General features: G+C 40.7%; 1 pseudogene; it reads right to left on the bottom strand.

The window, feature by feature from the left end:
• Positions 1-2,437: 2,437 nt before the first annotated feature.
• Positions 2,438-13,547, bottom strand: part of LOC143157296 (phosphatidylcholine translocator ABCB4-like) — a 50,991-nt pseudogene continuing 39,881 nt past the window's right edge.

The raw sequence follows: 13,547 nt of genomic DNA, 5'->3' as shown, positions 1-13,547 counted from the left end.
TGGTTGATTTGAGGTCTTCCAAAACTCATACAGAGTAAGAATCCATTCCTGGATTGCTGGAACTCCATTCCTGGAGTGCTTATAATAACCCACTCTCTTTCTCGGAGGTAAATGACTTTCTGAAACCTCTTGGTTAGTGAAGCATGTGTTTTTATGATGCTGTGATTTCTGTGAGATAGATTAGGATTTTGGATCAAGCTATGCCTGGTGATTTTTATTACTATTTTTTTTTATAAGTTCTGTCTGACAGTCACAACTTTTCACCCCATAATTGGGTTAGTAAACCTGGTTGCAACAGCGACAGCGATAGTTTGCTTTGAACACTCATTTGAAACAGCCTGAAATCTGATGAAGGGTGTAATTTTGCATTTATTTGCATTTGTTTTACACACATCTACCCCTGCCTCTCTGGGGATTTCTGGGGGCATAGAAATCCTGGCAGAAATACAGAAAAAGGAAAACTATTTCAGCAAGTGTATCATTGAGAAAATGTCATTCAATCACCACTGTAAGCAGAATTTCCTGTTCAGCTGGGACAGTCTGTCTTGCCTAGAGGAACTGAAGACAGGAGTGTATCCAGAGAGAACAAAATTAAATTCTGTGAGTTGCTAGACTTACTTGTTATGTGCTGTGGACACATGAATTCATGAGCGTAGTGTTAATTTCCTTGTTATAAGGAGTAAAGCAATTTTGATTCAAAGTTGTTGTACTAAGTTTATGCTCTATGGACCATGTGGGACTAAAGCATAAAGTGTTAAACAGAGTTGTGTGGTTTTTTTTTTTTTTGTCTGTGTGGATTTGGAAAAACGTGTTATCAGTGCAGAAGTAGCATAATGCAGTAGGGGCTCTGATTTCAGGTCAGGGTGGTTAAGCTGTGCAGTCTTGTTGTCGTAGGATAGGCACCATTTGCTTTGAAGACGCTGAGGCTAAAGCAGGGGGTTGCAGAAATTGGCTGGACCCATTAGTGCATAGGCAAGCTGAGAATAGGAGCCAGGTTTCTGCATTGGTGGGAGTGAGCCAGTTGCCAATCCCAGCAGGCTTCCTTTTTTCCCCTGCTCCAGGTTGCATGTGCATTTATTTAGAAAGAGTCATACCTGGATGTCCTGGTTTCGGTTGGGATAGAGTTAATTTCCTTCCTAGTAGCTGGTACAGTGCTGTGTTTTGGATTTAGGGTGAGAACAATGTTGATAACACACCGATGTTTTAGTTGTTGCTAGGTAATGCTTACACTAGTCAAGGACTTTCTAGCTTCCCATGCTCTACCGACTGAGAAGGCTGGAGGTGCACAAGAAGCTGGGAGGGGGCACAGCCAAACTGGCCAAAGGGACATTCCATACCATGTGACGTCATGCTCAGTACATAAACTGGGGGGAGTTGGCCAGGGGAGGGGTGACCGCTGCTCGGGAACTGGCTGGGCATCGGTCGGCAGGTGGTGAGCATTTTCATTGTGCATCACTTATTTTGCATATTCTTTTATCATTATTATTATTATTGTTATTATTATTATTATCCCTTCCTTTTCTGTCCTATTAAACTGTCTTTATCTCAACCTACAAATTTTACTTCTTTTTCCCGATTCCCCCATCGCACTGGGGGTGGGGGAGAGGGAGTGAGCAAACAGCTGTGTGGTGTTTAGCTGCCTGCCAGGTTAAACCACAACACTGGAATGGTGCTTTGGGCCCATCTGCTTTGAGAAACACATCACTACCTTCCTTCTGCCTTTGAGTGCTGGCATCTTTATGTGTTAAGCAATAGCTACTCTTTCTTTCCAGAGACTGCTTTTCTGAAAACTTCTTTGGTGTCTTGCTGGTGTACATCTCGCTGCCTTAATCCTCATCGCTTACTGGAGTTTAGAGAGAATGCAAAGTTAGAACATGTAGTTACAATCAACATGTAAAAACACAACCCCCGAAACCTGAACAGATGAACGAGCTCTCATCCCTTTTTCACTAGTGCTCTACCTAACAGCTTGCTGCTGTCCCTAGGCTGGACACTGTGCTTTTCCCTACCCCCAAAGACCAGCCTGTTCCGTCTCCAGTGCCTCTGCCCTCAAACCTTCTCCCTGTTTTTGTACATGCATCCCTCCTCTGTGAGCACCTGTGCTAGGTGCTTCAGAGCTGATCCTCTCAGTGCCTGAAGGACAGAAGGGGCCCTCTACACCCAGAGTCCCTCGCTTTGCAATTTGGCAAGTCAGTGGGGCTTTTTCAAGACTGCTGTGTAATCTTTAATTTAAACAACTATGAATTTTTGTGCTGGTGAAAGAAGAGGGTTGAGTGCTTAAAGCAAATGTACCTCAGTTATTTATTAGTTACGGGGTTTAAGAAAACTATTTACAAAATTTTACCAAAACCAGAAGTAGTGAAACATCCTTAATAGTCTCATACAAAAGACTGAACCAGCTGTACAGCTGCACTTCAGCAACAGGTACTGCCCACTATCACACACTGCATGGCCCACTTCGAACATTGACCAGAGAACAGTAGATGCCTTTGTCAGCCAGGAGCTGCTGATGGGTCCCTTGCTCTACAACCTTGCTGTTCTGGACCATGGCAATCTTATCAGCATTTTGGATGGTGGAGAAGCAGTGAGCTATCACAATGCAGGTGCGATCTCCTCTGGCTTTATCCAGCGCTTCCTGGACAATCTGCACAATGAACAAACCAAAAGGTGAATTAAAAACAAGTACAGCAGCTGTTTCTACCTGTGGTGCCCCTAGTCTGTCATCTGTTAAGTTATCTGTGATAGAGCAATGACAGAGGTGATGTTTCTATGGCCTTGGAGGTGAAAAACTGTTACCCCTGGTGACTCGTTCACATCCCTGTTTGTACATCTGGGGTGGGGGACAGGGGACAGACTGTGCTTGCTGGTGTGCATGTGTTCATATTTTCACTTGCCCCACAAGTCAGGTCAAGCAGACTTTTCCAGAGTCGCAGCCTGGCCCTTCCTTAATGCCGCGGGCAGGTCTTAGTTGGTCAGTTTTAGAAATTGACCCCAACAAATTGGTCTGGCTCCTTCGATGAGCCACGCACTTTCTCACTCACTTTCAGCAACATGGAAAACTACTCCAAATTTCAGTCCCCCTCATTAGATAATTACAACTTAATCCCCCAAATAATTCCATTGTAAAATCATGGCGTAATCAAATAACATGCTGGATAATTTTGTATTCTAGTTTCTAAGCCCTAAGTATGGTGTACTTAGTACACACACTTTTATCCCCCCCTTTTTTTTTTTAATACTCTGAAGGTTATGAATTCTTTAATGTCACCTGATGTTCTGGGCTCTTTGGCCACAAAGATGCCAAACGTTGCAATAAAATTATTTTGAAAATTGATAATAATTGCTTTTGGGATGGGGGGTGGTTAAGTTTGTTTTCTACAAAAAAAGAGCCTTCTGCTGGCATGACCAGCCAACTTGCAAATTCCCATTCCTGTTTGCAAAGCCAAGGTACCTTTTCCCTTTCTGTATCGAGTGCAGAGGTAGCTTCATCTAACAGCAGGATTCGGGGCTGCCGTACAAGAGCTCGGGCAATAGCAATGTGTTGCTTCTGACCACCAGAGAGCTGGGTTCCTTTGTCTCCCACGTGTGCTGTATTTCTAGGTACAGAAAGTAAGCACAAGTGTAAACCTGGATTTGGACCTAATCCTGTGGAGCATGACATTTGAGCTGCATTTCCACTGAGTGATGAGTCTGGGGCAGCCCCTTTCCCAGTCACCGAGGCAGGTGTGGGTGAGGAGCCTACATACAGCGGCTGAGCTGAGAAACACATTTCTGAGCATATTTAACTGCAGAGCAAACCCCATGATGCTGAGCAAGAGCAGCGTCATTTGTTTTGGGGTAGGGGACCAAGGTGCAGAGAAGCTGAGTGCAGGGTGCGAGAGGAAGGTTGTGATGTTGCTGGGTGTGAACCCAAGACTCAGTTTAGCACCAAGCAGCCTGAGCAGTCAGCTCTTCTTTCCCCACCCCAGTTCTCTGTAAGAAAAAAAACTCAGCCTGAGAGGCATTGAGAGTGATTTAGGATGAGTAAGAAGCCAGTCAAATTCAAAATCTCATCTGCCTTGCACCTTATCTTAAAGCTGACACAAATTTACTCAAGAAATTTGATGCCAGCTCTCTGCTTCCCCGTTTGTTACCTGCTGTGTGAGCAAAAGTACATCTCTCATCTAAGGGATGAGGCTTTGCAGGGAAAAGCCACCAACCTCCTAAGCCGGTGGGAATTTATTGACTGAGAAATATTTGTCCTAGCCCATATTTTCCACAAAAGCAAGCTGACAAGCAGGTGTTAGCTTCAGCCGCTCAGTTCAGACAGCAGGTAGGAAGAGCCCTTGCTTGCATTCACCTGCCAGCAGCTGCTCAGCGGGACATGAGCAGATCAACTTCTGGGATTATTTTTTTTTTAATCTCTAGCATAATTATTCACAACCAATGTAGAAAACCTGAAACTGCTTTTCCCTCCAAGGTGCTATTTATTTTGCAGCAAAAAGATCCACTGTACCGGAGACTCAGCTTGTCACATCAGATGCAACCAGGAGGTAACAACAGGTTAGGGAAAGGTAACAACGTAGGGAAAGGGAGAGAAGGAAGCAGGAACAAGACGGTGGGTTTCTGCCTGTTTTTCCAAGCCAGCTCTGTGTGTGACTTTACACACCTGGCTAATGAGATGTTGAAAAAAGGAGGGTGAGACCGGTGCTCCTCGGACTGCCTTAGCACTTTCCTTTTGCTTTCACTTAACTGAAGGGAAGTATCCAGCCTCTTTTTCAGTACTCTCTGCGTGTCCGTTGCTCCATGCTCTTCCATCTAGAATGGCTTGCCTGAGTACCAATATCACCCAGGTTATTTTATTAACAGACACTTCTCCTGCAGAGATGAAGACCCCTCCCATTCAGGCATTTGCAGCAGTGGAACTGAGCAAATGCCTGCAGCCACTGACACCTCCTAGCTCTCTGCTTGTCTGTTGGGTCTTCTGGGGGGGAGAACCCCCCCAAATTTCAATGTCTATTCAGTAGTCACGGAAATATAAATGCTTTTAACCCCTATTTACTTAGGAAAGCATGAATAGATGCTGTGTTTTTTTTCCCCAGTTGCAAGTTGGAAATGAGGGTCTGATTATTTTTGGTAGTGTTTCAATGAAGGAATGAATATTGGCTTCTTTTGCTGCACTGACAATCTCCTCATGTGACACCTCCCGCCTGTTATCCCCATATGCAACGTTTTCAGCAACAGCGCAGTCAAACAGCATTGGTACTCATGAGATGATACCAATCTGAGCTCTCAGCCACTGGATATTTAGCATCATTGCATTTTGGCCATCCAGGAGCTAAAAAGAAATAATATATTTTAGTCTGTTAACTTAGGCGCTTATGTGTGGCAGCAGAGATGGGGAGATGAGTGTTAAAGCCTAGTTATGTTTGCAGTCAATACAATAACATCAGACTCTCTATGAACCTTGAAGAACTCCAGCTGTGTGAAGCCACTGTATTGCACCTCACTTGTCTATCACTGTAACTAAAAGAGCTAATACAGATCTACTTTCTCTGCCATCTTGCTATCAGTACTAGAGACATTTGGTACTATGCTGATGACAGAAGATCTATTTCAGAAACCAGTAGAAGATCTATACCACGAAGTATTTCCACAGCCACTTCCTTTATTAGCAGCTTTATCCCATCTCTATTACACTGATCTGGGAGCCAGATGTCCTCGCCTCTCAAATGACAGTAATGGGGGACAGTAATGGACAGTAGTCCCTAATCCCATAACTGAATATCATCCTTGTACATCAGTGAGAAAAATTCATCTACCGCCACTTGCTCATGTAAGATGGGATACAAATGTAAAACTATATATCAGCACTTGAACTCCTCCTCTTCTCCCACTGTACCTTATCTGGACATTAGCATGCACAATTATAAGTTTAACTGTCTCCGTTATGCAGAGATTTATTTTGTCTAAAATAAAACATCAGTCCATATTTCTGCTTTATCCTCATGACTTCTATCCAAAGCAGAACAAATGAGCTGTGGACTAAATCACCGTCCTGTGCCTGGGACGTGCACTGGGACATTGGACTCTTGGAGCCCAGATCATCTTTTCATTCTGTTTATACAGCACCTGGCATTGCAGAGAGCCCTAACCCAAGGTTTGGATTCCTCAGCACAATGATCAACTAAAAAATAATAGACTAAATGTTTCTATCTTTACAAGAAAAATTGTATTTTTGTGCACATGAGACTAGGGACATCTTTGTAAAGAATAACTTGACTTGCCAGCTGTTTTCTGTGTGGGTTGATGAGATGAATCTGTCTTCTTATTCTCAGAATGTAATAGAAGCAGTTAAATGATTAAGCACTGAATAAGTATTTTTTCCAGTCTCAGAAAAAGATATCTCACAGTTCGAGGCCACTCTCATTGACAAGCATCAGGAACTAAATAAAAACTCCAGGGAGAAGAAGCCAAAAGGTCACTCTGGCATCTCCATCTGTCAAGGAGGCTATCCATACTTCAGATAGCTACAGATGACAGTTTTGCCTTTCACAGAGTCAGGACTATGGTGGGAGGCAGATATCTGGGTTTGGGAAGTCCGGTGGTCACATTTTTCTCTGGCTTCTAGAGGAAGGATCCAAATCCTCTGAACTGAAGCCCTGACTATGGATGAAATATGGATGTAAGTGAAGAAACAGATGAAACATGAGATCACTTTATTTGGCAAGTACAAAATTGTCCTAGGAATGCACAGACATCTACCTGCAGCCTCCAGATGCTTCAAGATCCAAGAAGAGCTTTTCAGGTTTTTTTCATCTTCCCTTAGTTTTTACATGCTAGGTGACGATGCAATGATGTTCAGTGGCTACCCTAAGCAGTGCTGCTGTTAAATTTCCAACGGTTCGTCCTTACTGTAATTAAACTAAACCTCAGTGATACCAGTAGGCTCTGGTCAGGCCAATGTAGCAACTTCTCTCCACTGGATCTTGTTCTAGTAACTTGAAATGGCATGGGAAATTCAGAAATTTTACTTTTCTTCTACTTTTCCCATGATTGCATAGAGAATATTGAAAATCCATGTGTTCCTGCCCTTAATTTTCAAAAATATTACAAAAAAATTATATTAGAAACATTGACAAAAGTGAGTAGCAAACATGTGAGAGGAAAAATAAAAGCAAATATATTATATTAATAAAATAGAGTAAGCATGTATCATGTACCCGCAACTTACACTTTGATGTGGAACACTTACCATTTCTCCACTGAGTGGATCATAACATTTCTCAAGCAACTGGACAACAGTGCTCTTTCCACAGCCAGTGCTACCAACAAGAGCCAGAGTTTGTCCTTTTTCATGTTCATGTTCAAACCTCGGAGCACTTTGGCCTCTGGTCGCGTTGGGTAGTTAAATGCCACGTCGTTGCATGTTATGTTTCCACCAAATATTTTCTGATTGGAACAGTAGAGTTAGGTCAATTTTTTGGGCTAAGGTAACAGATCATAAAAGACTATGAAGAGTGTTCATAAAGGAGATCAGTGGGAGTTTTTCCAAAGGATCAGACTTCTTTTTTTTCCCTGGAATTAATATGTAGTGAGAAGCTATTGTGAAAACGTGAATTCTATCCTAAATATTCTACTCTGTGGGCATATTTTAATTAAAATTCTGCTCCGTAAATACAAATTCTGACAGCTTCTCTTACACCATCTGTTAAACAAGATTACATTTTCAAAAGTAACAATAACTCTAGGTGGCTGACTTCTGTCTGCTTTGCAAGGACCTCGTTCAGATTCTTGGCATGGTCTTTGCTGATTCTTTTTTCATTTTTGTCCTTAAAGATACTGAAAATAATCCACTATTTTTGATTTGTGCACAGAATCAATCCTTCTACTTAAATATCTTTTCTAATTAATTTGCTATAAAATGTAATATGATCTATGTAATATGGATATATGCCATTTCTTCTACACAAGAAGAAATATAGTTCATGTGAATCAGTATATATAAAATGTAAATATAGACATATGCAAATGACCAATCAACATAACAGCTCAAATGTATGATACTTCATAAGACTTCATAGCTATTTTCCTTTTTTATGTGTGTATATGTATATATGCATATATACACATATATATACATAATAAACACAAGGTTTATAATACATATGTGATAGTTTTCTGGAACGTTCTGTCCTCTGTTATATGACAGGCCACATGCACCCATATGTTTATATACATTGTTGGTTATTAAAGTATGTGACAGTCTATTATGGACAACTTGCAAATAAGTTGTCCCTCAGAAATTTCTGGTTAAATATTAGAGGCCTAGTTATATGTTCAAGATCCATACTCAGGTAGCTTCATGCAAGAAAGTCTTGAAAAATGATCTCTGCTGCATTAACCCTATTTCCACTGGCTCTTAAAGGTGTTTCACCAAGAGACAGGTGAGGTTTTGGCAGGAGAAGACACAAAGCAAAGCTTAACCCCAATTCGGTTGGATGAGTCAGATGTGAATGGGCTCACACAGTACTTGTTCTCAGTAGCTATGATGTGGGTGGGAGAAAAAAAAGAAAAACAGGCTTGAAATAAGTTAGAGGAGTATGCTATGCTGTGCGTAACACCGTGCTTACTTACAGGCTTCTCTCCTTCCTTGCTGTAGCTATCTATGGAGGGTACTCTTTCAAACAGCATGAACAAGTGGGCAGCTGACATCTTGGCTTTGGCATAGTCTGGAGTGAAAGAAGTGCTTTGTCCTAATGCCATTGCGCCAAATACAATAGTTGAAAAAACTCTGTAAAGTTAAAAAGGGGAAAAATATATTTACATTGATGTAGCAAAGGCAAGAAAAGCTTTTATGGGCAGATAGGGCCTTCAGATAAATACTCATTAATAAGGCTGAGGTAGGGTAAGAGCTGTCTACTGCAAACTCTGTGACTTTTTTTCTTACTGAGAAAATCCATAATTTGTTTGTGGGGAGGAGAGCAGCACTCTAAGCTTCCCTTCCTTGCCCACCTGCCTGGATTTATTAGAAATGGATGTGTTGATTTCTGTTTCTGTTCTTAATGCATGTTCTTAATGTGGTGGGATGTATAGTTCCTTGCAGCTCAGTTTCTTCATCTATAAAACTGAAGGTATTAGTTACAGAGCAGTCTGAGGATTATGGAGAAATTTGCCATTCCACATTTTCTTTGAATGGCCCAGTCTTCCAGGCACAATCAAATCCTTGAGTTCAGGAGAGAAAGGCAAAAGGCAAATGGGAGATGAGAAAGAGGCATGAAATCGGGGATGAGCAAAGGGCAGTAGGAGAGGAGATACACAAAGAGAAGGGATTCACCTGAATGTGTAGGGGAAGGGAAGGTAATGCTGGTATTTGAGAAGGGGTTGGTGTAATCAGGGTAAGAAGCAGCTTTAACTTCAGTGGCATTTTTTGCCAGGCAAGTGTGGCAAGTGCTGAAAGCAAGCATGGGATGTGCATGGGAGACAAGGTGGCTACTGACAAATATGGACAGGGTTTTCAGCTGCAGGGAGAAAAGCAAAAGACTTGGTTAGATGCTGGAGATAGGGAGGGAGGAAAGAGAAGGTTGAAAAGGTGCCAATTGGTGTGAACAACTCACTGGAGACACTCGGAGAAGCTTTTTCAGCTCTGGCTGGGCATTTTCCAGACTGGGTGTTTGCCGAAACTTTCTCCTGCTCTCCTCCTCTCTTGTCCCAGGGCTTATAATTTCCTCAACTCAATTTCCCTTGTTACTTACTCCACTCACCTTTTAATCTTTTCCACCTACACTCCCTACAGCTAAGCTGTGTGATTCTGTTGTTAAGGAAACCTTGTTGGCCATGAAAACAAGGAATGGCTTTGCTTTGCCTGTCTTCATGTTGCCTTCCTTTTACCCTGGGCAACCTGATTACAAGGGGAATTGTATGTAGACAGTTAAACACAGTCTAAAGGCATCACTTATTTTGGATTCGTAATAGTGTAAGGAAGGAAGGGGAATGTAATGTTGAAGAATGTAAGACAGAAGTATTCATTGATTTTTTCAGTTCTATACTCCATGATTTCATTATACCTACAGAAAAATGAAACATATTCTCCCACAGGGACAAAAAAAGAACCTGACAAAGAGATACTTACAAAAGCACATCTTTAAACCGCATATGTCCATTTCTCACTAGATAGGCACCAAACCTAAAACACCCAGCTTAAGTAAAGTACATAACAGCTTGTGTAAGGGCAAAAGTAAATCCGAAGATATGTGCCTTCTTTACAGAATTTCTGTAACAGAAAAAACATACAATCATGATCATATTGTACATTCACTTGTAGCAGTCAAGAACGTGAAGAGTATCCTATAATTCAAAGGAAACCACAAGTCCTTAAAGTAAAATAATATCCAGCTCTTTGTAAGATTCTAACCTAAGACACCATCATTCCTGTACGCTTCAGTTTGCTTTCTGTCTGCAAAAGCTGATGAGACTATTGGGATAGAAGAAGAAATTGCTCTAACTCTAAATATTTTGAGCATGTACAATTTGTATTGTCTTCACCTCATACATTCATTAAAATTATTTTCAAAATTATAATACAGTTGCAATTCAAAATTTCAACTAACTGACACATGAGGACAACTTTAGAATTTCTACAAAGCAGAAACGACTTCAATAGAACAAATCCTCGTGCTTAGAATCATAGAATCATTAAGGTCGGAAAAGACCTCTAAGATCATTGAGTCCAACCGTCGACCCAACACCACCATGCCCACTAAACCATGTCCCTAAGCGCCGCATCTACACGTCTTTTAAATACTTCCAGGGATGGGGACTCAACCACTTCCCTGGGCAGCCTGTCCCAATGTTTAACCACTCTTTCAGTAAAGACATTTTTCCTCATGTCCAATCTAAACCTCCCCTGGCGCAACTTGAGGCCATTTCCTCTCGTCTTATCGCTAGTTACTTGCTTTATCTACATTGAACTAAAGCAAGTGACAATTCATGAGGTTTCACATGATATGCAATAGTACTTCAATAAAATAGCAGAACGAGCAAATACAGAAACTGCTATGCAAGTCTACCCTTCTGGTTCCTTCCTCGGGAAAATCCCACTGATTTTTATAGCAATCTTACCTAAACATACAGGTAAAAACTGACTTTTGGTTTGTTAGACAATAGATTCCCTTAGAAGAAAGGGCTTGTGATTATAAGTATTAATAAATGCTTCCATTTCCAGAATTACAGGAGCCAATAACAACATCATAGAGAATTTCTGGGGAAAAAAAAAAAAAGTAATTTAGAACATTACCTTTAGAACATTACCTAAAATGTCAAGAACATTACCTTAAAGGGAAAGATAATCTATATTTTTTATGTCAGAGCTGAGTTTGGAATGAAAGATTTTATGATGCACTGACAGAGATAAATTGTGATTCAGTTTATTGGTGTGAATTTATGTTCATTTTAAAAAGGAATATTTCAATAACTTTTTTTTAAGAAGCATTCTTTTACCTATATGATGCTTGCAAACTTTGTCCATACATAAGCTCAAATTTTCTTTCCTGAGTCAAAGTAACAACAGTTCAAATATTTTCTATGGCTTCTGAAGCAATCTGTATCAGACAGCAGATATTCATCAGCAGAAAAACAAGATTGTATGGAAACTTTTAAACATAATCCGATAAATAGAATAACTGCAATACAAGTACGTCTACAGTACTGTTGAAAGCATGGTTGCAACATTTGTAGATATGCTGCTGTTAAATATATCCAATTAGCATGGATTATAGCACAGGCCAGCAATGGGATTTTATTTTCCAGTGGGCTTGTGTAACCTGTCATGAGGATGATGCCATACAGCTGTCATCGCTGCGGGAGCCCAGTCAGGATAAACTGAACAAGCCTACATCACCTGCAAATGCATTTGGAACTGCAGGGAAAACATATGTCCACATTTTCAAAAGCAACTAGTGATTTTGAGCTCACCCATCTTTCCCAGGGTGCATTCTCAGCATTTTTGGAATATCAGGAGTCTTTCAAAACTCCTAAAGGAGAAACTCAAAACCCCATGCCACTTAAAACTCCTAAAGGGGAAACTCAAACCCACTGGGCATTCCTAAAAATGTAGAGAGAGATTTTCCTGGCCCATATGGCAGCTTGGCATCTAATTCTTATTAATTTTATATCTTTGAAAATCTTCCTGTTTTGCCACAGAAGAAAAAATAGTAGAAGTTTTCCAAAATGATTAATGATGCTAGGTACCCAATCTTGATTGAAAACTAGTGGAAGCTCATGTCTTAATTTCCTTAATGCTCCCCAAATATTAAGGGGATTTACTTGTAGTTAAGTAATATCATCAGCAAATCTTTTAATGACAACAGTTGATTTAGCCTTGGTCAAGAATCCAGCAAATCAAAACTCAAAATGTAAAGCACCTTGGAAAGCAATTTTGTAACGTATATTCATGGACCACTATACTCATTCCAGCCTATAATTTACTTCCGATGTACTCATTTTATGGGAAAGGAAAATTAAAAATTATCCACTGTCTAGAAAGCCACCTAGGTCCTGGGACTCAAGCTCAATTCTTTGTCACGTATTGTCGCCTGTGTAACATTTGTACACTCTGGAATCCCACTACCTTCACAGAAGCCAGCCGTAGTGTCTGTACCACTCCAAATTGTGTGCTCGTGGATTGTACCAGGAGCTAATTCACTCCATTAAAGAAGTGTATGATGAATTCTGCTGCTTATAAGGAAAGCATGAAATACATTTACTGTCTTTTAGCTATGTTGTTTCTGCACTACCTTTCAATGAGAGTAGTTTATTTTTCTCTCTCATGTGTGAAGATGGCATTTCTCCATAGGCAGTTTTCCAGGAAGAACCCCTCTTTGAAAGAGTAGATTTTTACCTAGAGCTAAAAAGGTGCTTGGGACTTGTTTTCCTTCAGGTTTGCTTGACATGTTGAGGGTGAAACATTTTGCTGAATTGCTGTGGAAATACATATGTTTTAAATTTTGCCAGAAACTGGGGATCTGCAAAAAATTGTTTTGATTAATATAGTCTGCCAAAACCAGATATTCAGGTCACCACCTAACAATCATGTAGTGATAGGACAAGGGGTAATTGCTTTAAACTGAAGGAGGGTAGATTTAGATTAGATATAAGGAAGAAATTCTTCACTATGAGGGTGGTGAGGCACTGGCACAGGTTGCCCAGAGAAGTTATGGATGCCCCCTCCCTGGAAGTGTTCAAAGCCAGGTTGGATGGGGCTTTGAGCAACCTGATCTAGTGGAAGGTGTCCCTGCCCATGGCAGGAAGGTTGGAACTAGATGATCTTTAAGGTCCCTTCCAACCCAAACCATTCTATGATTCTATGATTCTACGTAACTGTTCTTACAAATAGTCTCCAAGGAAGTTGGCATGAGATAATGATAATCAGCTGTAAACAGCTTGACTATGAGATAACTTTAAAATATTTCAGTGGATAAGAATGCACTCAACAAGGTTACATGTTTGGCAAAACTTTATGAAAAATTAGTGACAGTATTTTGAATTTTTTCTGGATTACCCTATCATGT

This window comes from Aptenodytes patagonicus, chromosome 2, assembly GCF_965638725.1.
Source record: "Aptenodytes patagonicus chromosome 2, bAptPat1.pri.cur, whole genome shotgun sequence".
Taxonomy (NCBI): Eukaryota; Metazoa; Chordata; class Aves; order Sphenisciformes; family Spheniscidae; genus Aptenodytes; species Aptenodytes patagonicus.
The sequence above is the reverse complement of the archived record's forward strand: the minus strand, read 5'-3'. Positions and strand labels throughout refer to the sequence as shown.